Source organism: Canis aureus, chromosome 24 (genome assembly GCF_053574225.1).
Source record: "Canis aureus isolate CA01 chromosome 24, VMU_Caureus_v.1.0, whole genome shotgun sequence".
NCBI lineage: Eukaryota > Metazoa > Chordata > Mammalia > Carnivora > Canidae > Canis > Canis aureus.
This window is the reverse complement of record NC_135634.1, coordinates 5,428,762-5,454,648: the sequence shown is the minus strand read 5'-3', so window position 1 is coordinate 5,454,648 and position 25,887 is coordinate 5,428,762. Positions and strand designations below refer to the sequence as shown.

The window sequence follows — 25,887 nt, the reverse complement described above, 5'->3', positions numbered from 1 at the left end:
CTTTCTCCTTCCTTCATAACCTTTCATTCCTTCTTTCCCTTTCCCCTCCCTCCCTCTCTCTCTCTCTCTCTTTCTTTTTGGCGTAATTCAGCAAGTAAGGCTAATAGCTTTGAAGAATGTGGTCCTGGTACCACACCACAACTCCATTTCCTGTAGGGCAGCCAAAATGCCAGGGCTCTGTCTTTCCATTAGATTTCCAATCTGCTTCTCTTAGGCTATCCTTTCTGCCCCCAGAGATGACAGCATGAAACATTCTCTTCTATTTCATTCAACACCACTCTACAAAATGAGCTCCACCCCACCTCACTCCTCAAAATTAGTTTTGTTCTTCAGTCAGATGTAGGGGTGCTGGGCAAATGCTTTAGTGGGAAACAAAAAGTTACAGATATGAACTTTAGGGAGCACAAAAGAACTACATACATACATAAAAATGTTCATATTTTTAGAGTATAGGAAAAATTTTAAGTATTCAGAAGAACATAGAAAAGATGACCAAATTGATGAACATTTAAAAAAATCCACAATACCAAGTTTGGATTGCAGCATTTTATATTGTGATTTTTGAAAATTTACGGTATAAAAAACACATCCAGATGTGCTAAGACTATAAAAGCATAATGTTCCTATTATTTTGGCAATAGATGACCTGGTTAGTTTCATGCTGGGCAACAAAGATGAATTTCTCTGTCTAATTCAAATGCTTTTGACACTGTACATCATTTTGGCTGACTATACTATCTTGGTCTCAGGTTATAAATAAGAGGCCATGTAAATCAATCTTAACCTCTTTAAACAAAGCCACAATAAGAAGAACGGTTTGGTATTCAGTGAATATAAGCCGCTCTAAATAAATCTTAAACTCAGCTTTGAATGACTTCTATGTAAAACTCATATAATACAGTTTTTACAGGCCAAAAATCAAATCCTTGGATTTTTAAAAAATTCTACTCTTAAGCTTCTTCTTTGTCTAAATCTTGGCAGAGTAGTCTTTTATACAAACTTTCATAGTTCTTTTACAAAGAAATCTCCAATATTTAATAGTTAACAAAGAAAGCTTTAATAGAAACTCATGACAGGGCCTAAGACACAATAATTCAAATTAAGTGTTCTCTACAATAACCTTCTAGAGTGCTTTTCTAAAAGATGCAGGAGAAAATAATTCATTTCACTAGTCTCAAAACAGGGTATTTCAAATCCTCTTCCTAAGAGCATGAATAATGGGTGCTATGAAGTACATGGTCTTTCAAAACATACTACCTAGGTTGGATGAACTAAAAACTTCAGGATTATATGAAGATAAGCTAAAATAAAAGGAAAAAAATAATAAAATGTATGTTACTATTTCCAAAGATATCAATCAAATAAAAGTATAGCTTCTAACTGATTTATATTTAATAACATAATATAATATCACTTTAGGGTAGTATAGTCAAATACAGTAGTCAAGTAAAAGTTTTATATCAATTTCGGGTAGTCTAAAGCACCTTCTAGGGTACACGATTTGCACCCTGTGCATGACATGACATGCATGACATTATAATAATTTCATCCTCTTACTTACATGAGATACTTAGCATTAATTTCCATTTGTTATAAGAAACTAAGGTACTACAAGAATTGAGCAATGATGGAGAAAGAGACCAAGCACAAAGTTCTGTTGGAAAACTGGGGTCCAGAAAATCATTCTTGGAAAATGTTATTTTGAACCATAATTAAAATGGAGGAAAAAGCTTCAAGGGATTTTGATTCTTCTATAACACAATCCTCTTCCTGAACCCAAATAATATTAAACTGAGTTCAAATTAAGCTACATAACTCAGCCAATACGCAACAGAAACAAAAACAAGAAATGAAGAAATCAAGAATGCTATCCAAGACTCTTTCTTCAATGAGAACATGACTTAATTTATTAAAATGTATTTTGGTTTTCACCCCAAACCTCCAAGTTATTAGGCTTCATGAAAGCCACAGAACTTGCTCTTGAGGTGACACTGAGTCACTAGGAAAGTAAGAGGAAATGACTCTTGCATGACCTCCACCAAGACGGCCTTTACCTCCCCTTCCCACTCTCACTTGGCACCACTGTTTTCCCGGTTCCCTTTTCCTGAAACACCCTTTCCCTTCCTCTCTACCCATCAACTTTGTACCCCCTGCCTTCCAAGAAATAGTTTCAGTCTCTTGTCCTTCCATCCAACTGTTCCCACCCTGATCTTGCATTCACTCAGGTTGTGTCACAACTTCAATGCTTATGTGAATGTTGCTTTAGAATTATCATCTCACTGTCTTCTTTCTAAGAACATGAGTAACGGGATGTTCTCTATCACTCTCAGAGTAGTGATAGTATTTAACTTGTGTATTTTCTACAGTGACTTGCAAGACATACAATCTAAAAGGATTTAAATGCTAGAATTTGGTGTTATTCCTTTAAAATAAGTGCTGAGTATCAGCAGCAATGAACTAGAACTATCACCTGGGCTCCAACAGAATACTGCAATCAGCTAGTCAACAAAGAAAGAGTTCTTGAGGACCAACTGTGTCTGGTGAAAAGAGAGTGAGTTTAGATGTAATTTTGACTCGAGACTTGTGTTATTAAGAAAAATTAAATCCTCGGATATCCAAGAAAGCTCAGAATTTTACAATTCCCATTTGTTGCAAAGAACCTGCAAAGGAGAAACATTAAGTCTTTAGGTGACTAACTTCTTCAGGTGGCTTCAGTCCCAGCTCTGATCCAAAGACAATAAAGTCATCTCCCACAGAAACCAGTTTGTTTCTTCTTAAAATGGATACTAATTTCAAAACTGATCTCATGAGGTGGTTCTGAGAATTACAGGCAACAAAGCCCAAGAAAGTGTTTTTGGAAAGATTTGAGTGCTACATAAATATGAACTTGTGGTAACAACACTAATATTAGCAGTTCAACATCCTTGAAAAATGACCAAGAAGGGTCAAAAGTGATTTGAGTCACTTCAGCTTCCAATCAGAGAATTTGTATTAGATTGGGACAGATTCTTACCAAACAAGGCCATACAAACTCTTTTTTTTCCCATTAGCTTATTCTCACTTGGAAGGTTTCTTAGATGATTGGCTGACCTCGCTTCCCATATCTTTGTTTTTTTACCAGCTATTATGTATCATTTTTCTCTATCTTTATAGGGAGGCCTATTCTTCCCTTTTGTAACATCTTTAACATTTCAAAATTTTTTTACCAAAAATAATGTTAAAATATTTTCTTACATTGCCATTGTATAGATTCATTCTCTTTGGAACCCAAGTCTCCCTTGAAATTAAACACTTAAAACTGCAGAAGTGTGTTGAGATTTATTCTTTCTTAATATATAAATCTAATGTAAGAGGTCTAATACATTGAAAAAACAATCTCATTTTAAATTAGTGAAATTAATATTTGTACAGCACTTTGTAAGATACCACATGTTTATAAACATATCAGTTAATTCCCTAAATAACATCATCAACATGATTGTCACTATTATTGCCATTTCAGTCATAAGGAAACAAATTCAACAATGTGAAGTGACATGCTCGGATGGTGTGTAATGAAACCAAAGGATAGCCAGTTCCAAATCCTGTGTTCTCTCTACTTTCATTACATTACTTCATGTCAAAATATAGATTAATAGCTATAGTAACAGCTAACCTTCATTGGGAAATTTATATAGGTGCTGCTGTGGGCCTAAGCACTTTAACTGTATTATTTCATGTAAATTCACAAAACTCTACAAAGTAAGAATTTCTGCCACCCCAAATTTACAGATGAGGTAGCCAAGGCTGAGAACAACTAGAAAACTTTCCTGGCTCACACAGCCAAGAGGGAGCAGAACAGAGACTCCAATCCCAGGCTGAATGACATAAGGTGAATGGACTTAACCACTAGATTATACAGCTTTTTGGTTGTCGTGAATATTCACATTAATTAATTCACATACATCAGGACAACTTGAATTTTATTGTAGAAACTGACAACTTGCAAATTGAAACTCAAAAAATACTAGTGATTATGTGTTATCAAGATAGGCATTACGAAGAAATTATTATCTGTTAGTCCATGTAGACCAAATGCTCAATGTTTACAGAGTCAAATATCTGATTAAAGCCACTCATATTACCCTACTTCCTTCACCAGCTTCCTTCCCATTCCTTCCAGAATATGTCCCATTGCCAGCATGTCCAGGTATCACTGCCCTCCTGCGTACTGCCTTCACTCAGCTTCCAGAATCTGCTGATCCCCTCATCTACCTGGTCACCCCCCTCAATCCTGATATGATGTCTTATCTTCTCCTTCATCTGTTGTTTTTGGAGCACTGCAAAATTAAGGTTGTTCCTTGGAACTCTTCTTGGGTGACTCTCTTTTCCTTGGTGAGCTCATCCAGTTTCATGGCTTTAAATATTATGTGCTAACTCTTCCTAATTTATATCTTCAGCCCACATCTCCCTCCTGAATTTCAGACGAATCGACCACCCATTCAGTATCTCCACTTGTATGACTAGCAGAGGTTTTAAAACTGAGTACATTTAAAGCTGAGTTTCTATCTTATTCATAGATCTACCAACAATATGTAGAAAATCACTAACACATATTAGGCACTCAATAAAAGGGTTGCACTGAATTAATACATACAACCCAGTTGAATGAACACAAGTCTCAGTAGCAGAATAACAGTGATATACTCTGCAACTAGCAGCTCTATTGCTTTAAAAGGATTCGATCTGAGTCAGTTATAAAAATACAGTAATTATTTTGCTACCCTCACACAGTCATGAAAAGTCAAGTTTTCTAGATAACTAGAAATTCTGTAATATAATCACAAAAGTAATTATGTTCTGTTGTGTCATAATATGTATACGTACAATAGAATTTCATTATTATCCATGCTCATCATTACATGTTCTGGCATATCATGGCTTAGATAACATTCTCTAGGACATTACTAATACCCCAAAGACAGCCTGTGAGAAACATATTATGGCACAGCAAAGATCCCCCACTGGGTGAGGATATCATTCACAGACACACCTACTTATCCGTTCACACCAGGAAGTATCTTGCCTTATCGAGAGGACTCATTTTTAAAATTATTTTTAATTTTTTAATTATTTTTAAATATTTTATTTATTTATGAGAGACACAGAGAGAGAGGCAGAGACACAGGCAGAGGGAGAAGGCTCCCTCTCATGCAGGGAGCCTGACGTGGGACTCGATCCCGGTTCTCCAGGACCACGCCCTGGGCAGAAGGCGGCGCTAAACCGCTGAGCCACCCAGGCTGCCCGAGATGACTTATTTTAAAAGTTAATAAGAGTTTGGTCAACTTAAAATGCTTTAATTGTTTCTCACCTTAGGATTAGCATAGTTGGAGAAATACAAACATACTCAAATTCCTTTTTATATATGCACACATTAAAATTCATTCAAAGATTAATGTACATACCATCTCCATTTAAATTATGTTTAAATAATTTCAACTTAAGCAACAAGTAAGAAAACGAAGGGGAATAAAAGATCTGCTATTTCTTATAGCTACTACTTTTATAAACAGCTTTATCAAGGTATAATTTACACATTATAAAATTGACCCATTTTAATTGTAGAGTTCAATGATTTTTAGTCATAAAATTCAACCATTGTAAGTGTATGATGATTTTTAGTGTCAATATATACATACGGTGTGCAACCATTATCATAATCCAGTTCTAGAACACTTATATCAGCATGGAAAAACTCCTCATGCCATTAAGCAGCCATTCTCTGCTCCCAACTCCAGCCCCAGGCAACCACTAATCTACTATCTAACTTTATACATTTGCCTCTTCTGGAAAACAGATACTATTTTTAAGGACCTCCTTTGGCCTAGATCTCTAACTAAACATTTCACATATATTATCTCACTTAGTCCTATGATAACCTACAGTAAATACAAGATATTATTATTTGCCCAACACTATAGATGATGAACATGAGGCTGAAAGGGTAACTAATGTGTCCATTGAGACACAATAGTCTCAATTATTTGGGGCCACAAAATAACCTGCTTGTATTTGAGGATCTCCAATAGATAATTAATACAATATAAGGAATTTATAGAATTCTATCAATCCAAACCAAGCAAAGAGAGTGAATGGTACTCAGTCAGGGTTTAACTGTATCACCACCTGCCATAACCCAAATCAGCCCTCCAGGCCTGACAGCAAAGGACAATGGCTCTGGCTGACTCACACCTGAGATATGGAAATAGAGCTTGCACTTGTCCTTAGCACCTATTTTAAAAATAAGGACTTTGCTACTTCTGACCTCAAAAACTCACACATCACTGATGACCTAATGCAACACACACCCATGAAATAGGCCCGTGGACCATAATAGACAGATATGCACCTGAATTACTACGCCTAAAATAGCTTATAAAATCATAGTCAAAAATCCATATGAGCTAAGTTAAGAAATTATTTCTATAAAAACTACAATATATGTTGTACACCAATATAGAAAAAGGTTGGTTAAAGTTTCCAGGTTATTTTTTTAATTGGGAAAGCCAAAAAAAAAAAAAAAAATAATAATAATAATTGGGAAAGCCATTTGATTGTGGTACATGCACTATAATTCATACCACTTCCAACCAGAATATTAGAAAGTGTAGATCATACACAATCGAATATCAGTATCATACTTCCACAATGACCTACAAAGATGAACAGCTGGCTTCCTTTCATGAGAGCCCAACATTAAATTTAAGAAAGAAGACTGTACAGCTTATTTGGTGTCTTGTAACTGCAGCAATAGATTCTCTTTTGTTGAATAAGTCATTGACATCAAGTGATTGATGAGACAGAGATGAGAACTTAGATGCTCTGAAACACCACACAATTGTCAGTTTCCATAAGCACCTATACCTAAGTGTAACTGCCAGGCTAAGGAAAGTCAGGAAAATCCTTCGGAATCCTTCAGGCTGAAAATAAAGATGGAGGCCTAACTTGAACAAGTACTAAGATTCCCACTGCCTGTCACTGCCAAGAATGAAGTCACTCGGTAACAGACTCACAGCTCCTTATGCTTTGTGCAGCAAAGGCTGCTCCTTAGCAACCCATGTCGACAATTGAGTTTCCACGGAAACCAGAAAGCTCAATTTATAAAACTAGGAAACAAAGCAACTGTAAAGGCAATATTAGACACAGAAGGTAACTCTATTCTTATCATTGCTGCTGAGTTCCTACCAGTGGAATGGCACAAATATTTTATTTTTAAATCTTTAAGGGAAAAAAGATCAATTTATACCACATTACTCCCATCCACTGATTCTTTCTGAAAAAGGGTGGGAAATACATTTTTAGAATTCAAATGAGAATTAGCATTAAAAATTTGTGTTTTAAAAAAGCGGATGGTTTTTGAAGGTAAAGAATATCTTTAGAATCTCTGCAAAATATAAATTCCTTCCAGATCACAAGCAGAATTCTAAAGACTTCATTCCTGTATAAAACAAGGAGATATACTGTCAGGTTTGTTTCCATTACTTCTTGTACACAACTACTATGGCTTTCTGAATAACACATTTTTCTCATGCAGGGAGTAGTATATGGGAGCACAGAATGAGAGGAAATATGAGTGAGGATGAAACCAATAAACATAGGCATTATTTATAAGCTACATCTGACTATTCTGGGAAATCAAGCATATGTCACATGTCACCAACTGCCATATAACTTAGAGCTCCCAAAAAAAAAAAAAAAATAGCTCCCAAACAATTTTATAAAGGCAAATGAATGAACCATTTTCATGAAAAATTTCTCTCTATTGTCTGCCTCTTAAGATAGATCAGCCCTTCTTTATTGCAAAGCCTTGAGTTATTTAACCTGTGAGCCTCAAATTCTCAGACATAAAATGTGGATGGAATTAATAAGAATTAAATGAAATTGGATGAATAATAGCCGAAGCACAGTATAGGCACTTAATAAATGCCAGTGCTGGCTTACTGACCTGACCGACCTTCTTTCAATATATTTTGTATTTTTTTACCGCTATCACATTTTTAATCCGTAAGACTACTTTCTTTTTCTTGAGGAAATAGAATGAATAGAACTTGCTGCATGGAAAAACAAAGTGTTTAACAGGGAGAAAATTATGTTTTGAAATTTATGCAAAGAAATGCTGACTGGCAGTGTGCCTGGGTGGCTCAGTCAGTTTACTGTCTGCCTTCGGCTCAGGTCCTAATCTTAGGGTCCTGAGATCAGCCCCACGTCAGGCTCCTGGCTCAGCGGGGAGTCTGCTTCTCCCTCTCCCTCTGCCCCTTCCCCTGACTTGTGCTCTCTCCTTCTCTGTCTCAAAGATTTTAAAATTTTTTTTTAAAAATGGTGACTGACATAGGGTTACCAATTCAGTATCGTAAAGGATGTCAGATTTCTGTAGTCTGATTGATATTGGTGGAGCTGACACTAGTATTTGTGAGCACATTCACAATAGTCACGTACCTTATTTTCGTATATCATCTTTACTTCCCTAGTCTTCCTTATTGAATGGAACCAGTGCCTGAAAACTGCAGATGGCTCAACTTTCAAAAACAATCTGAGAATTAATGCAAGTAGCCATTTGCTAAGTTCCTGAAAAGCTCTGATTGCACTTGACTTCTTCCATTTCTGCTATTGTGTGCCATTCTTATCATATAGTTCTGAGAATTCTTCCTCCACATAGTTTAACAGAAGAATTTTTCAAACCTGATTCTCCCTGGCAAATATAAAAAGACCCTGGTTCTTGTATCAGTACCGAAATTACATTAATTCAATGATTTGCTGATTCCTTGTCATCCGCACAGTACCACTACAGATGCAAGGACAGGAGAAAGACATAAGAGTATAGGTTTAAATTAAGAAGAAACTTAGGGACATCTCTGACCCAATGGGTAAATTACGTCCTTTCAGCCCTGTTGACTAGTATTCTGCTTCTCCAGCTACTGCATGCACACTTTCCTAACAATAGGAAATTCCTGATTCCAACAGCAGCTCTGGTGGTTAGAAATTCAGATTGTACCTGCCACCCTATACTTCACCTGGGTAACATCTATGCATCAGTTTCAGCTCTACCGTTCAAAGCAACACGCTCTAAATTGTCTCCATCTTTCTACATGATGCTCTCTCAGATGTCTGAAGATGAGGTCATCCAGTCCAAGAAAGAATGGACTGGGGCACCTGGGTGGCTTAGTCTTAAAATCCAACTTTTGATTTCAGCTCAGATCATGATCTCAGGGTGGTGAGATGGAGCCCTGCAGCAGGCTCCATGCAAGTGAAGCCTGTTTGGGATTCTCTCTGACCCTCTCCCTCTCTAAAAAATAAATAAATAAAAATTAAAAAAAAAAAAGAATGAACCAACAGTTAGACTATAGTTCCTTCTTTCACATCTTCCTAAGAAATCTCAAACAAATCATTTAACCCTTCTAACTTTACCTTCCTTGCCTATAAAACAGTTATAATAATCCTCCTATTGAGGGATACAAAGAAGGGGAAAAGAGAAAGTGGGGAAAGAGAAAAAGCAAATAGAGTAGCAGAGAAAGTGGTGCCATTTACTGAACACTTGATACCAGGCTTTCTCCAAGTGCTGAGTGCTTCTCAACTATACTCACTATGTTCTGTCCCATTTTACAGTGAATACATGTAGACTTGCCTAGAGTCACACTGCTATTAACTCTTAATCACTATGCTTTATGACCTTTCTGTATCTCACGTTCTTTGTTCCCCAAATTGTAACATATTGAGTACACATAATTATTTTCCAGACAAGTGATCCCAATTTACCAATTACTTCCTATGTAATTTGGATTCAATAATTTTCGGCAATCTACTCGCCCCCCAGTGGATGCACACTGGCTTGCCAACATCCCCTGGAAGTGGATCACTGAGACATAACTGTGTATGTACTAAGAGGGAATGATTAATTACCAACCACTCTGCTAGTGCTGGAGAAAGCAGGAGTGAATAGACAGTTCTTGTCCTCAGGCAACTGAAAGTCTGTTAGAGTGAAAGACATGTAAGTAGGAAGAAATAATATTTTTTAAAATGCTATATTAAAACCATGAAGAAGGCATAATGCAAGAAAGTAGAAGAAGAACCAGAAGCAGTCAGCACTGTAAACACAGACTCAACACTTGGAAGAATGCAGTGAGACAGTCAACCCCCTAGGGCCACACACTCTGCTGCATATGTCCCCTCTGGATTTGCCTTAGCAAGTCATAATACATGGTTGACCCATTCTGGTTAACAAAATTCATGTCATTTCCCCATAAATTAATGCCAAGCTATTGCCCTGACCAATACTTATATAACTGGTATTGAGGACATAAATGGAGAGCTTGCGGTATCATGAACATTAATATGATTTTTTTGTGACCCATCATTTTTGTAGATCATAATCATCTGATTCTTTCACTAACCCATACCTTAGTAATATAAGTACTGTGCACTGAATGTCTGCTTCCCCAAAATTCATATGTTGAAGCCCTAATTCCCATTGTGGTGGTACTTGGAGGTGGAGCCTTTGGGAGACAATTAGGTTTAGAGGAAATCATGAGGGTAAAGTTCCATGCTGGGATTAGTACATTATAGGAAGAGAAAGAGAGCCTGGAGCATCCTTTCTGCCATACAGTGAGACGGTGAACATCTACAGGACAAGAAGGCCTTCACCAGACACGAAATCCGCTGGCTCCTTGATCTTGCACTTTCCAGCCTCTAGAAGTAGGAGAATAAATGTCTGTTGTTTCAGCCACCTACTTGATGGTATTTTGTTATAGTAGTCCTAACTGACTAAGAAAATAAGCCTACCAATTATGTCTTCTTTAGCACACAGGCCAAAATGTGTTAAAAGCATCTAAACAATGTTTACAGGACTGAGGCTTGCTGTTGCAACTGAACCCCCTCCAAGCTGGCAATGTTTGCACTAGTTGGCTCAAGTTCTTTTTTTTTTTAATCTTATTCTTTTTTTAAAAATTTTTATTTATTTATGATAGTCTCACAGAGAGAGAGAGAGAGAGGCAGAGACACAGGCAGAGGGAGAAGCAGGCCCCATGCACTGGGAGCCCGACGTGGGACTCGATCCCGGGTCTCCAGGATCGCGCCCTGGGCCAAAGGCAGGCGCTAAACCGCTGCGCCACCCAGGGATCCCCCTGGCTCAAGTTCTTAAAGGGTAGAAATCCTCCTACTAGTTTTTCATGTCAGCCTTAAGAAAACCATGGTATTTTATCAAATTATTATTAAAAGTGATGTACAAGTTGAATATACTAAAACTTTTGCAGGGTGTTTGGAGAGATGAGCTGTGCATAAATGAATTATCTGAGTAGTGGAGTGAGTGGATATAAAACACTACAAACTACAAGCAAAGCGCTGATGGAAACACAAAGTCAGGTTAGTTTTTGGTAGAGTTCTCAAATAGCCTTATTTTTTTTTTAAAGGTTGACTGATTGATTTGAGAGAGAGAGAGTGCACAAGTGTGAGCAGGGAGAGGGGCAAAAGAAGAGGGAGAAGGAAAGAAACAGACTCTCCATTAAGCATGGAGCCCAACATGGGGCTTGATCTCAAGACCGTGAGATCATGACTTGGGCCAAATCAAGAGTTGGACGCGTAAGCAGCTGAGCCACCTAGGCGCCCTCGAATGTCCTTATTTTATATAGACTTAAATATTTTGACATAAAACATTAATAAGGTTGTCAATTTATGCGTACAAGAAAAATCAGGCTTAAATTTTATGACTCTGCCATTTTACTGGGTCTTCAAGAATGCATCCCTCTATAAATGGTGACTCATCACTTAGGGAGGGCTGTTTGGAGAAGATAAAACTGCAGGGCATGATGGACACTGATTCTGAGAAAAAGGAGCACTTCCGTTCAGTGAGAGAAAGTAAACAAAAAGCAGGATACGGCAACCAAACACATGACATTGAAGGGTGTATGTGTCTTGCTGGAGCAGAGGAGTCCAGGTGCCCCATTGCTAGAGCTAAGGCCACGTGTGGGCGGTTGTGATGTTACCGCCACTGTGGGCTCCCAACAGTTCCTTAATGTAGAAAAGCACCACAGAGGCTGATGTGGCAGCTCAAGACTAAAATCACTGATCATGATAATGGAAATGAAAAGAAACTTGTACATGAAAGGCTGAGAAATTGAGAAAAGAGAAAAGGAGACATTACAACAATCCAAAGTTTTGTGGACAGTAGTACTTAGCACCAACAACAAGAGGAATATTGTTTCTTGAAACAAGGAAAATGAATTGCCATAATTTTAAATGCATTATTTCAAGCATTAAAAAAAGGTTCCATCTATAGCTGGAGTTACACAAAAGGAAAGCAAGAGATCATTAATGAGGGATGGGGGTGGGTGAAATGGGTCAAGGAGGTCAAAAGGTACAAACTTCCAGTTATAAAATAAATCAGTCCTGGGAATGTAATGTACACCATGATGACTACTGTCAACAATACTGTATTATACATTTGAAAGGTGCTAATGGAGTAAACGTTAAAAGTTCTCATCACAAGAATAACAATTATAACAATATGTGGTGATGGATGTTAACATGACTTATGGTCATCATTTCACAATATATCCATTTGTCAAATTATTATGTTGTACACCTAAAACTAATACAATGTTATATCAATTATATCTCAATAGTAGGAAGCTTACTATTTAAAGGAAGATTAGAATGAATGCTTTTGTAAAATAAGTAATCACTGATTTTCCTTATGACCTCATCTGGATTTCCAGATATTGAAATTATATAAAATAGGGCACAAGTTTAAGTAGCTTTGTTTTTTGTTTTTGCTTTTTTTTAAGTAGCTCTGAAGAAAGGAGTCAGTTAAAATAGAACTTCTTATTGGATTCTAAAACTAAAAATAAGCCTACAGTTATCAGTAGAATGAATGACTATCTTAGCTTTTTCAGGTGTAAGATGCTTGTGGCAAGCTCTGACTTGCAATCTTACTCTTTGGTGAATAAAATATCTTTCTTCTTTTTATGAATATCAATTCTTAATCATTTAAATGAGTCACACATCTCTAGTAGGTTGCTTATCTGGTACTATTCCATGTCATCTGGTGCACATTTGTTAATGGACCTATTGACAAAAATTTCCCTTTTACTCATTCAAAGGATATGGTCCAAAATTAGTTTAGTGACTTACTTCACTCAGCATAATACCCTCCAGTTCCATCCACGTTGAAGCAAATGGTGGGTATTTGTCATTTCTAATAGCTGAGTAATATTCCATTGTATACATAAACCACATCTTCTTTATCCATTCATCTTTCGTTGGACACCGAGGCTCCTTCCACAGTTTGGCAATCGTGGCCATTGCTGCTAGAAACATCGGGGTGCAGGTGTCCCAGCGTTTCATTGCATTTGTATCTTTGGGGTAAATCCCCAACAGTGCAATTGCTGGGTCGTAGGGCAGGTATATTTTTAACTGTTTGAGGAACCTCCACACAGTTTTCCACAGTGGCTGCAACATTATATGTTCTCATTCATTTGGGGAATATAAATAATAGTGAAAGGGAAAATAAGGGAAGGGAGAAGAAATGTGTGGGAAATATCAGAAAGGGAGACAGAACATAAAGACTGCTAACTCTGGGAAACGAACTAGGGGTGGTAGAAGGGGAGGAGGGCGGGGGGTGGGAGTGAATGGGTGACGGGCACTGGGTGTTATTCTGTATGTTAGTAAATTGAACACCAATAAAAAAAAAATAAAAAAAAATAAAAAAATAAAAAAAATAAAAAAATAAAAAAAACAAAATTAGTTTAGTGAGATCTGGTGCCAAAAAACAAGAGAGAGTGCATTAAAAGCTACTGATTTGTGATATTCCACATGAAAATAATATAGTCACACTTTATTCAATGTTTGGGGGGCCCGGATCATTTGGGAACTCTGAGTTTTTCAGATTTTAGAAAAAGAGTACAGTACACATATCACACATCACTTGTCCCTGCCAGTGGCATCTGAAGCAGTTTCCTATGATCAGCATATTAATAAGTCTGCAGTGAGATGTATATACATCCACACTGGATGGGGGAAATAGGACCACAAAATAGCCTCACAACTGGGGTCAAGTTTTGCCAACAGATAAGTAATGACAAAATTCCTGTTTCCACAGTTTTGGGGGATTGACTAGCAGAAAAGGGATCATGGGCCTGTATTTCACGTGACTGAGAGTTAATGAAGAAGGAAGAAGGAAAAGGAAGACCAGGACTAACTAGCCTGTGGGGGATAACTAGTGGTAGGGTGGAGAGACAGAAAGGAAAGCAAACAGATCAAAGGAACAACATAAAAACCAAGAGAATATGGCAACGATGAAGATCAAAGCAGGAAGATCAAGATGGAAATGTCAAAAATCAAACAAATGTTAACAAATTAACATTTGTTAATGTCAAAAATCAAAATCTGGAAATTAGGAATGAAACAAGAAGCTTCTAGTCCACCTTGGATTCTCCTACCTGGATCTAGGAAATTATAAGGAAATAGTCATCAAGATCAATAACATTTTAAAACCGATGTGTCCGTTTCCTCTAGTAGTCTAAAATTCAACTACAGTTGACCCCTGAGCAATGTGAGGGTTAGGGGCACTGACCCCTCACAGAGTCAAAAAAATCTTCATATAACTTTTGACTCCCCCAAAACTTAACTATACTTAGTCTACAGTCGACCAAAAGCCTTACTGATTATATAAACTACCAATTAGCACATATTTTGTATATGTATTGTATATTGTATTCTTACAATAAGGTAAGCTAGAGAAAAGAGTATGTTATTAAGAAAATCATAAGGAAGAAAAAACACAGCGTTGTACAATATTTATCAATACTTTATATTGCCTGATTACAAGATGAGTCACCTGTCAGTACCTACATCAATATTGTCTTATATGATATGCTATAGACATATATATTACTAGCATTGGTCATCAAAAACTGAAAAGATAATATGAAAAAAATTTGTATTTATTTACAGGTATAACAATTTGTGCCCTGATAGTGAAGAAGCAAGACTATGTTTGCTTATGATAGCCTTGTGTTATCAATATGATTGCCTCATGGTAGCCTAACCTATACACTAATGAATTGTTATAAAATTTTTTTAATTTTTATTTATTTATGATAGTCACAGAGAGAGAGAGAGAGAGAGAGAGAGGCAGAGACATAGGCAGAGGGAGAAGCAGGCTCCATGCACCGGAAGCCCGAAGTGGGATTCGATCCCAGGTCTCCAGGATCGCGCCCTGGGCCAAAGGCAGGCGCCAAACCATTGCGCCACCCAGGGATCCCTGTTATAAAATTTTTATGGCATACAGTATTATAGTCAAATTCACAATATAGTTGTAAACATTGTTACATTTTTTCAAAAACCACTTACCTGTGAAGATAGGTTGATACGCAGTCTCTCCAGTTAGGAGAGAGGCATACCGTATGGTAATGTAGCAAAATTTTGAAACAGTAAGAAAACTAATACATTATTAGTTTATATTAAATATCACTCACTTTATATGATTAAATATCATTCACATGTGTAATGATAGGCTGTCTACTTCCATACAAGTCTTGCACACAATGTTCTACATGATGAATAATACTTAGGCAATGATGATGATGATGATGACACAAAAATGTCTCATTTTTGTCTCAAGAAACACAGTTATTAGATGTTTGCATGAAAACACACACATCCACAACAGAGAAGTTTATTAACTGTACAGCATGATGATTATTATTAAGTAGAAAGGATCATCATAAAGGTCTTCATCTTTGTCATCGTCATGTTAATAGGCCCATTGTTAGTAGGCTGAGGAGGAAGAGGAAGAGGAAGAGCTAGTCTTGCTGTCTTGGGAGGCAGAGGTGGGAAAGTGGAGGCAGAAGGGGAGGCGGGGGGCGGGCAGGCACACTCAATGTAACTTTATGGAAATATGCCATAATTTCTCTCTGACTTACTTGATTTTTCTGAGAATGTTTCTATGTGGTACCAATCCATCTTCTGCCGCTGACTTCCGTTTCAGTGTCTATATCATAGAAGGGTCTATGTCATAAAAGAAGTTGAAAACGGTCTTCAGTCATCAGAACCCTTCTGCCAGATTGCTCTAATGTCAATTTGTTTTTTGGCTCTGCTCCTTCTGCGTCTTCTTCTTCATCGTCTGGCATTGGTTCATCTCCATCAAGTGTGGCCTTCTGTTCATCCCTCTGATGTGATGTCTATTAGCATTTGAATTTCTTCAAGATATCTTGAAACCCTTCACCCCTCCCCCATCTTTGCTGCTATATCCACAATCTCTTTCATGATTTCCTTGATTGGCTCTGTCATAAATCCTGCAAAGTCCTGCACAACATCCGGACACAGTTCTCCCCAGCAGGAATTTATTGTTTCAGGCTTGATGGCTCTCACAGCTTTTTCTATAACAACCATGGCGTCCTCAATGGTGTAATCTTCCCAGACTTTCATGAAGTTCTGTCTGCTGCGTTCTTTCTGTTCCACAGTGCTGACAATCCTTTCCACAGAGCACAGTGTGTAATGAGCCTTAAAGGTCGTTAGACCCCCTGACCTACAGGCTGGATTAGAGACACTATGTTTGGGGGCAAGTAGACCACTTTGATGACACCCGCAAGTGTTAAACTTACGGAGTTCTGTGGGGTCAGGGGCATTGTCCAATATCAAAGGAACTACAAAAGGCAGTTCCTTACTGGCAGAGTATTTCCTGACTTCAGGGACAAAGCATCAATGGAACCAATCTAGAAAGAGTTCCTGTTGTCCAGGCTCTCTCATTGTACAACCAAAAGACTGGCAGCTGGTGTTTATCTTTTCCCTTCAAGGCTGAGGCGCTAGAAGCTTTGTAAGTAAGAGCAGTGATGATCATAAACCTGACTGCACTGGCACAAAACACTAGAGCTAGCCTGTCCCTTCTGGACTCAAATCCTGGTGCTTGCTTCTTTTTATTTACTAATAAGTACCATTTGTGGCATTTTTTTCCAGAATAAGAGACTTTCATTCACATTAAAAACTGTTCAGGCAGACATCCTTTCTCCTCACTGATTTTCTTAACAATGTCTGGGAACTCTTCTGTTGCTCTTGGTCTGAAGAAGCCGCCTCTCTCATTGTCTTGACATCTTTTAAGCCAAACTTCTTTCTAAAATGACCAAACCATCCTTTGGTAGGATTAGATTCTTCAGCTTTACATCCTTCACTTCCTTCTGCTTTAAGTTTTCATATAATGACTTTACTTTGTCTTAAATCATATGAGAGTTCATTGATACGTCTTTCTTATACTAATCCTGTGGGTACCCATATAAAAGCTGCATTTTTCGATACAAGATAAAAAAGTATTTCCCAAAAAGCGCAAGATTTCAGCACCAGCTGGCATAGCCACAGGGAGGAGTTTACAAATTTCCTTTTCTTTTCTTACAACAAGCAGAGATTGTGAACACTGGCAAACATCCTACAAAGTACAGGGCAGTCCCCTGAAACAAAGACTTACCTGGCCCAAAATGTCCATAGTGCAGCATCAAGAAATTCTGCTTTAAATTCACAGACTTTTGATAGAAGCTTTGTATCACTTATGTCACAAAATAATTATCTCAATGCATATAAAAATTCAGTGTAACATTAATGAAATGGTTAAAATGAAAGCAACTTTTAATGGAAAAACAGAATTAAATAATTGTTAACATAATGAAATCAACACTTAATATGACTCAAATATATTTTCCTTCAAATTATTCCTTTTTTCCTAACACCTCATGAATATAGTTAATATCTTAAAGCCTTACAGAAACAATGTGAATTTTGAAAACACAATCATTACTCAGTGCTTTATTAAATAACTTTTTGGCCAGATTATAAAAAGATCAAATGGAGCAGAAAAATTTTGAAGTCACATATTAAAAAGAAAATTAAGTATGCTGAAATCTACTTAAGAAGACCACCGATAGTTCAAAAGTATACACGGCTAATGGGTGGCTTTGAAATGCAAATTTTCCTAGTTCCAATTTAAAAGTCACATGCAGAAAATGTGGCCTTAAAAAGTAGGACCTCACTTCACAGAAATGGCATTCTTGGCAAGTTTCATTGTTCTAGAATTCTAACCTATACATGGGTAGAAAGCACCTGTTCCCATTCCCACTACACAAGAACACAGAGGTCTTACAGTGTACAAAGGAAAGCATCAAACTATTGCTTGAATATGCTTTCACTTCTTCCAGGAAAAATAACACTCATTCAACTTAAACCGAAAGGTTGTAGAAATTAAGCAGAAGGATGCCTGGGTGACTCAGGTTGAGCATCTGCCTTCAGCTCAGGTCAAGATCCCAGGGTACCAGGATTGAGTCCAGCATCGGGGTCCTTGCAGGGAGCCTGCTTCTCCCTCTGCCGATGTCTCTGCCTGTCTCTGTGTTTCTCATTAATAAATGAATGGAATTTTTTTAAAAAAGAAATTAAGCAGAGACTGACTTTGACAGGCATTCCTCAGAGAAAACTTGGTTTTCCTTTAACATTCCATTTGCTCCAATCATCTGGAGTAAGGAACAACAATGTTATCCAATCAAAATGATTTAAAGAGAACTGCTAGCATCCGACCAACAGCAGGTACTGGATAAGCATTAGCTAATGAGGGTGAAGAAGCTTCAATCTGCCCTCTGTAGATAATCTTATCTCCAGCATTGCTATTTTAGCACTCATTAAGATATGTCATTTGTCAATTAAATTCTCTGAAAAGTGCATAGAGACAAGCCATGTTCCCCAGACTCCCTGCATCAAGAAATCCTGATGGTGTCATCAAGTGCCCCCTCTCCTAGAACATCAGCTGAACAATTACAGTTCTTAGTTAGACCACTTTAAGAGAGTATAGTTTTCAAACCTCACTGTAATGGAAGTTGGCAGAAGCACTAAAGTTACTAAAATATTTTCATATGAAAAGAGTCAAATCCATGCACTGGACAGGATAAAAACCTGAGCCAGATGAACCCCAGCTACCCATCTAGCATTTTCTCTTCAGCATCTCTTACTTTGCTTCCTTGCTCCCATTTGGACAGGAGAGAATACAAGTAGATGGCCACAGTTAGACAACAGTTGCCTTAGAAACCCAACTCTTCATGAGTCAAAGTTATAGGGAATGGGCTCTGACCACAAAATTTGTTTCTTTAAAAATCTTTTGAGCATAAGAATATCTATAATCTCAGTTGAATTCCCCAACCACCTGTTCAGTGTTCAACAATGTACCCACACATTCCAAACTGGTATCTAGAAAGATTTTATGGAAGGCTAGTTGAAAGAATGAACAATCCATTCTTCAGTTGGCCATAAGGAAGCATCTTATTTAAGAAGGAAAAGGCTAGGTTATTGTAACAGACCAAGATGGTGGACGTTCTACCCCTAAATGGTCTCTGTCAGAGCCTTTAAGTGACCTCAAAGGGTAAGAACATTATCTAAAATATACTGAAAAATTCTAGTGTGCTCTTCAAGTGTCCATGAAGTCTCTGCAAGTTTTCTCCCATCTTATGATTAAATACTCTGCTGGGCCCCTTGTCAGTTCAACTCCAGTCCCTAGCCTGACATATCAGCTTATGGAATAGAGAGGCACTTACTATCTGTGATGATAATGAAAACTTAAATGGCTATAATAAAATGTCTATTGCCTATATTACCAATTAACAACCATGCAGTAATTAAAACATAAGTACTACAACTTCAGAAATGAGACTCAACAAGACTGAACATGGAACAGATTCTAAGAAACAGACAACTGTGTTATTCACATTCTAGCCAATCTACAATATCACCATGTAACAAGTAGATGATCGACAAAACTCCTCTAGGAATAGTATTTTCCCTTGTGTCTTCTCATTCCTTTTCCCCCCGATTCAACAAATATTTATGAAGCACCCACTATGTGCCATCCACTATGGTATTTAGTATCCTGGCTTTTTAACCCTACTCTTGGTCTTTTAAAGAGAGAGATGGGAAACTTGTTTCTTTAAGATGCTTTATACATTCTATTAAGCACAGGATTAGTGAGATATATTCGTTGCCTCCTAGTCAACAGACTCATTTCCTCCTAGATTTCTCTAAATTTCTTTGTTGTTATTTTTGTACCTAATTAGAATGTGCTAGAAAAGCACAGAGACAGGTCAAATTGAGACTCTTCTTTCTCAAGCAACTGTTTTTATCAAAAGGAAAACTAAATTTGTCTCTTGACATTAAAAATAGATTAAGGTAAACAGACACTTGGGAATGGACTGTCACAAAATAAAAGTCAAATAATTCCTGAGGCTTTCAAAAATTTATGCATAAATGTTGGTAAGCATTGATGAGTGATTTTCCCTGGCAGAATGAAAAGTATGAGGGAAAAAACTACACACAAGAATCACCAGATAGTAGCTAGGAACATCTTCTTCCATCTCCTTTCCTCCCTTACAGTTCATGATTCTTGGATTTAAAAATTGGACTCCAAAGGACAACAGCTGGTTGTTTGATTTTTCATTTGATTTTTTCAAATAGCTGATATACATCACTGAGATCACACAGGAATCAAATCTTGCAGGAATATTTTTAAAATTCTTATATATAGTCTGCTGAAAGAAATGGTTAAAAAGAATAGGCAAGAAAACAACTTGAGGTTCTGGAAGTCTTATTAAGAATCACTAAGCTGACAGCATAGAGGTGGGAGGAATTTACAAAGACTGGGGATAAAAGCCCAGATCTGGAAATAGTTACTCTATTTCAAGATTTGTCCTACAGAACTCTACTTTACAAGAAGTTAATTACACTTGTGAGAGACAATCACTCTGCGATTATCTATGCTTCCACTAAATCCCTATTAGAACAAGGGATCTGTGTGTCAGATTAAGAAAAATGTAAACCAAACAAGGTGTAAAAACTGATGTGAAAGCAATAAGCCAATGCAAGTCTTTACTACTATTGGTTATATGGCATCTAGTTTAATTTTTTAAAAAACTACTCTTAGGATAGATCTACATATACCACTTTCCCATCAAAAATCAAATCAAATTACCATTCTATTCTCAAAAAAAGTCATGAGATTCTATAAATCAAGGTAAGACTTGACTACCTTGATATACCACCTGTCAAGGAAAACAAATGTCTTCTTATCACCTTAATGTCAAAGAGAAATTACTAATAACTGATGTTTTCTTTAAGTATCCACTTTTAGATAGACTTAGATACTATAAATATGCCTGGGGGCCCCCAAAGCAACACTTGTTACCAATATTTTAAAATGGTGATTTTTAACCTCAAAACTATGTATACAAAGTATACTGATTTCTCTCCCTAGGAAAAGTCTGAAACAAAAGCCTCTGTGCTCTAAATGTTGCTTTTGGAGATCTTTACCTTTTATCTTTATACTTAAAATACATGTATTTTATGAACAAATCAAATGATGCAAAACAAATGAATTCTTTACAGACTTCAGTGCACTTTCTCAGAGGTAACATCTTTTCCATTTGTTGTGGTTTCTGAACCTCATTCCATATGGATATACATCTAGGGTTTTTTATTATAATTATGAAGGAAATCATATTGTACATATTCTGCAAACTGCTTTAGTAAAGGTAAAAATTACTAATGGGAAACAAAGGTTAGACACTGCTCTGTACCACCATTCCCAGAGGTAAGTGTCCATCTATAATTATCTGTCAAGCTTCAACTATGAAATTCCCATGACTGCTCATGTTTGCCACAATTCACCCTCCTGCCGCCCATCAGAAATGGACACTGCACCCTGTTGTCTAACTGGGGGGACGTCTGCCAATATCCCTAATATAATCAAGTGAAATGACAGTTGGGATAAACCAAGAAAGCTACAGTCTGCCATTAAGCACAGTAAGCAGGGCATCGCGGGTGGCTCAGTGGTTTAGCACTGCCTTCAGCCCAGGGCCTGATCCTGGAGACCTTGGATCGAGTCCCGCGTCCGGCTCCCCGCAGGGAGCCTGCTTCTCCCTCTCCTTCACCCTCTGCCTCTCTCTGTGTGTGTCTCTCATGAATAAATATATAAAATATTTTTTTAAAAAATTAGCACAGTAAGCTGGCTAGCTGCTACAGAAGCCCTTGGAAAGGGCAAACCAAAAATGAGACGGACACAATGTGCTTCCCACAAGCGCTTGGCGCTAACTCCTGAAGCTGCCCCCTCATTCTTTCTTTGGATGCCTATCCTCTTGGTGCTTTGGCAATGCTGAATAGACAGGAACCCAAAATAGAAATGTTTCATCTGCACGTTACTGACTTTTCAGTTAGTTACCCAGTAGTAAGATACTTTTGTGAAGAAATACTTAAAAAAAAAAAATCTCTACACAAACCAAATCTGTGGCACTCGGGACAAGGGCAGACACTTTCAATAAGAAATTACTATGATCACTCTACATTAGGTAGAAAACTCTCATCCTTCACCAGCTACAACTAGATCCCCTAGCTGTGGGTTTGTTTTGTTTTCGTTCCTCATTCAACTCAACAGTCAGATGTTTACCCATCTGACATCACTGTTTGTCAGTTATTAGCATTATTTAATTAGTTTCTTCAACAGACCAAGTCAGCTCAGGAGCTGTTTCTATGACTTAAAACATTACTTGCACTGGCCCTCTGGAGTTCACCTCCATACAGCCCAAGATCCCCTGAGTTCCAGGACACCTCGGGTGTTGGGACAAAGCACAGGGGAGACAGAATCCATCCCCAGACAAGTCTGCACAAAAAGATTTCAATGCTTCACACTTCAGCTGGAAATAAACTGTTTTCTGGACAGCTTTTAAAACACTGTAAAGTGATAGAGACTTTTTGCATATCTGCCCAAATGGGATTGCAAAGTTTGCAACAAAGTAGGGCATGTATCGGGAAGCCTGGGTGGCTCAGTGGTGGAGCGTCTGCCTTGAGCTCAGGGAGTGGTTCTGGGGTCTCGGGATTGAGTCCCACATCGGTCTCCCTGCAGGGACCCTGCTTCTCCCTCTGCCTATGTCTCTGCCTCTCTATGTCTCTCATGAATAAATAAATTAAATATTAAAAAAAATAGGGCACTGATCTTCCAGCACAGGTGCTGCCACACAGAAGATAAGCTCTTGTAAGGGGTCCCGTGATTTCTTCACCCATTTTTGCAATTAACAGTGTTAGCTAATGGTGTTAGGTAATAATTCGGTAATTGATTTCTGAGCATCCCCCAGAGGCAAGCATTCGTGGGCACAGAAGCACGAGAAGACCCATCCTCTGACTGTAAGAAATCTGTAGCCTAATGACAGATACAGATGTGTAAAAATGTGTCTGGAAGACCAGGTCATGTGGACTGCCAGCACCCAAGAGACGCTCCGTGGATATGGATGCCTCTGTTCCACTGAGAAGCCTTCTGGAGGCTGACATTTGCTCCTCTCTTGTCCTGACTCTCTTTCAACAGGAGAAGGGCTTGGCTGGGGTAGGCAGGCTGAAGTGGATACTTAATATTAGCACATCAGTGTCCACACCCAGGACACTGTAGACACACCCTTCTCCCAGGGCCTGAACAGGGCCAAGGACAAAGCTCCCCCGGAGAATAAGGAGAAAGCAATGAAGGTGGTTAGAGATCAGACAGCAAGAGACACAACCTGTGGTTTTTTGTTTTTAGCAAAACTTTCAGGGTTGCCCTTGGGCAGGACCAGGATGTCAATGCATATAGGATGCTTTGGCTGGGTCTGAATTTTTTTTTTAATGTGATGCAGGAAAATGATAAAGTTAGGTGTTTCTTCAGAATTAAAGGTTCAAATTCACCTTTGGAGATCAATCACTGACGTCTGGTGGAAAACACTTGAAGGGCCTGTGGCTGTGCAAAAGTAAAGCCAATGTTCCATCCTGGAAGAGGGTTCGAGACTGGAAGGAGTGAGCAGCCCTCACAGCAACTAAAGGTTGTCAGTTGAGGCATGGCTCTGCACACAGCACTTGCTTTTAGGGAAATTTCCTTCTAATTGGCAGGAGAGGGTCTGCAAGCAGGGGCCCCGCATCCCAGGATGAATGGGCAGACAGACGGAGGGCACTCCCACTTTGGGCAGGTGAGCAGGTGCTCCCGCCAGGCCAGTCAGGAACTTGGCTCCGGACTCCAGGCGCACTCCCATGGAAGGTCCCATTTGAAGGCTTTCCCCACACCTTTCTTTCATGTAGAAAGCTTCCAGAAAGCTTTGTTAAATACTAATTTGGCCTCAGCTCTGCTGTGGGGAATGAAAGGACAGGCTCTTTTCCACACTGGGGAAGAAGTGAGACAGGGCAGAGAACCACAACCTGGGAAAGCAGGTGGTGAAATGGTGAACTGCGCCCTGTAGGAGAGCAGGGCAGCAGGGGGCACAGGTGGTGTCTGAGGCGGGGAGAGAAAGCCAGGGGGTCTGCACGTTGTAGGAGGGTTCCCAGGGGTACCTGGATGGAAATTCTCCAGGGAGTGGAATCTTAACACTAGCGCCAGGAAAATATCTGCATCTCTTGACAAACCCAACTACTTTATTCTGTGGCTAATAAGCCCCATGACAACCACATTTCCATTTGTGTCTTTGCTCTTAACAACTGGAGGATGCGAACTCTTTTAGATCAGCTTTCTAGTGCAACCATTTCCTCAGCACATTATTATATTCCTTCTCAATTCTAATCTCTATTCCCATGTTCATATGGATTTTACATTCTTATGAATACTTTTAAAGAAACAGATGAAATACCAATAACCAATAAAAGAAATAAAATTTTTAGTCTTTATGTTTGAAAAATGTTCTCAATTTACTTATCACCATTAGTGCAAAAAGTCTGAAATCAGTTTAAATGGCTTTTACCAGAATCATTAATATGAATTAGAGTAGATTTTACAGATTTTTTTCTAATACAATCTTCAATAGGCCTCTTGTCTAGTCCACTTCAAATCACTCCTCCTCTTTGTAATCTCATATTATTTATGAATCAAGATGTAAACTCCTCCCTACTTGACTGAAAAAACCCACATTATAAATAGTCGGGTGACCCAAGAGAAACAGGCCCAATTTCCCGGGACCATTGACCTGGTAGCCTCGGATAGAAACACAGGCCTTTCCCCAGCATTCGTGGTACAGCTGATATAACTCTAATTACTATTGGAAAAAGAATCATGTTCCAAGTCAGTCTGTATATGTTTCTTCCCTGTGCAACACTCTCCAATTATTCCATTCCCTTGCGACCTTCTCCACAGGACTGCCTTCCAACAGGAGCGCCAGGCTGTCCGTTTGCAAAATGTTCCTTTTTGCTTCAAGTTTCCCATCACCCACCTCTTCCGACAGCAATTCTCTGGCAAAGGCACCTTTTTTCTTTTTTTCTTTTCTTTTCTTTTCTTTTCTTTTCTTTTCTTTCTTTTCTTTCTCTTTCTCTTTACAAAGAAACCTATAACTGGCAGTTCTGGTCACTTGGTTTCTCTGACTCCCTTTCTGTTTCTGAGGCATTGGTTCTTGCCGCACACCAATAACACCTAACACGATTTGTGTTTTTTTTCTCTCCTACAGTTAAAATATGAAACAAGACAAAATCTTATTTCCTCTGGTACAAGACTACTCCAACAATAGCTATTGGGAAAGGCTGATGACACTTTGCTCACCACTTATCAACATGAAAGAACGAAAGCTTTTTACTCTACTGCTGATTAATCATTACTGCGGTCAAACTGGAGAGGATTAACAAATTTTAGTAATCCAGAATGTGTTTTTTTCAATTACCATAGTCCCCAAATGTGCCACATGCATTGTGAGAATGAACATCATATTGACAACCTACTGCTATAAAAAAAAATGTATGTACTTTATCTTGATAAACTGTGATGCCCTACAATGTACTACTATAAGGCAGTGTTGACTTCAGAATGGGCTGACATAACAGTTGTAGGTTTACCAATGTGGGAAAGAAAGG

The 25,887-nt window shown here is 38.2% G+C and overlaps 1 protein-coding gene and 2 long non-coding RNA genes across 12 annotated transcripts in view; 1 reads left to right on the top strand and 2 right to left on the bottom strand.

Annotated features, from left to right (window-relative positions):
- LOC144295694 (uncharacterized) overlaps positions 1–17,444 on the bottom strand; it is an 86,206-nt gene extending 68,762 nt beyond the window's left edge. Inside the window, exons 1-2 of the long non-coding RNA XR_013362777.1 lie at positions 15,954–17,444; positions 15,507–15,807 (exon numbers count right to left, since the gene is read on the bottom strand). This is a non-coding gene — a long non-coding RNA (uncharacterized LOC144295694). The remainder of the gene's footprint in view (positions 1–15,506; positions 15,808–15,953) is intronic.
- Positions 1–25,887, bottom strand: part of DCLK1 (doublecortin like kinase 1) — a 341,902-nt gene that overhangs the window by 271,588 nt on the left and 44,427 nt on the right. The window lies entirely within an intron of this gene.
- Positions 7,081–25,797, top strand: LOC144295696 (uncharacterized). 2 transcript variants are annotated; one of them, XR_013362780.1, is made up of 3 exons: positions 7,081–7,188; positions 11,286–11,394; positions 25,488–25,797. It is a non-coding gene; the product is annotated as an uncharacterized LOC144295696 (long non-coding RNA). The 2 variants fall into 2 exon arrangements; XR_013362779.1 differs by lacking the exon at positions 7,081–7,188 and adding an exon at positions 7,199–7,506.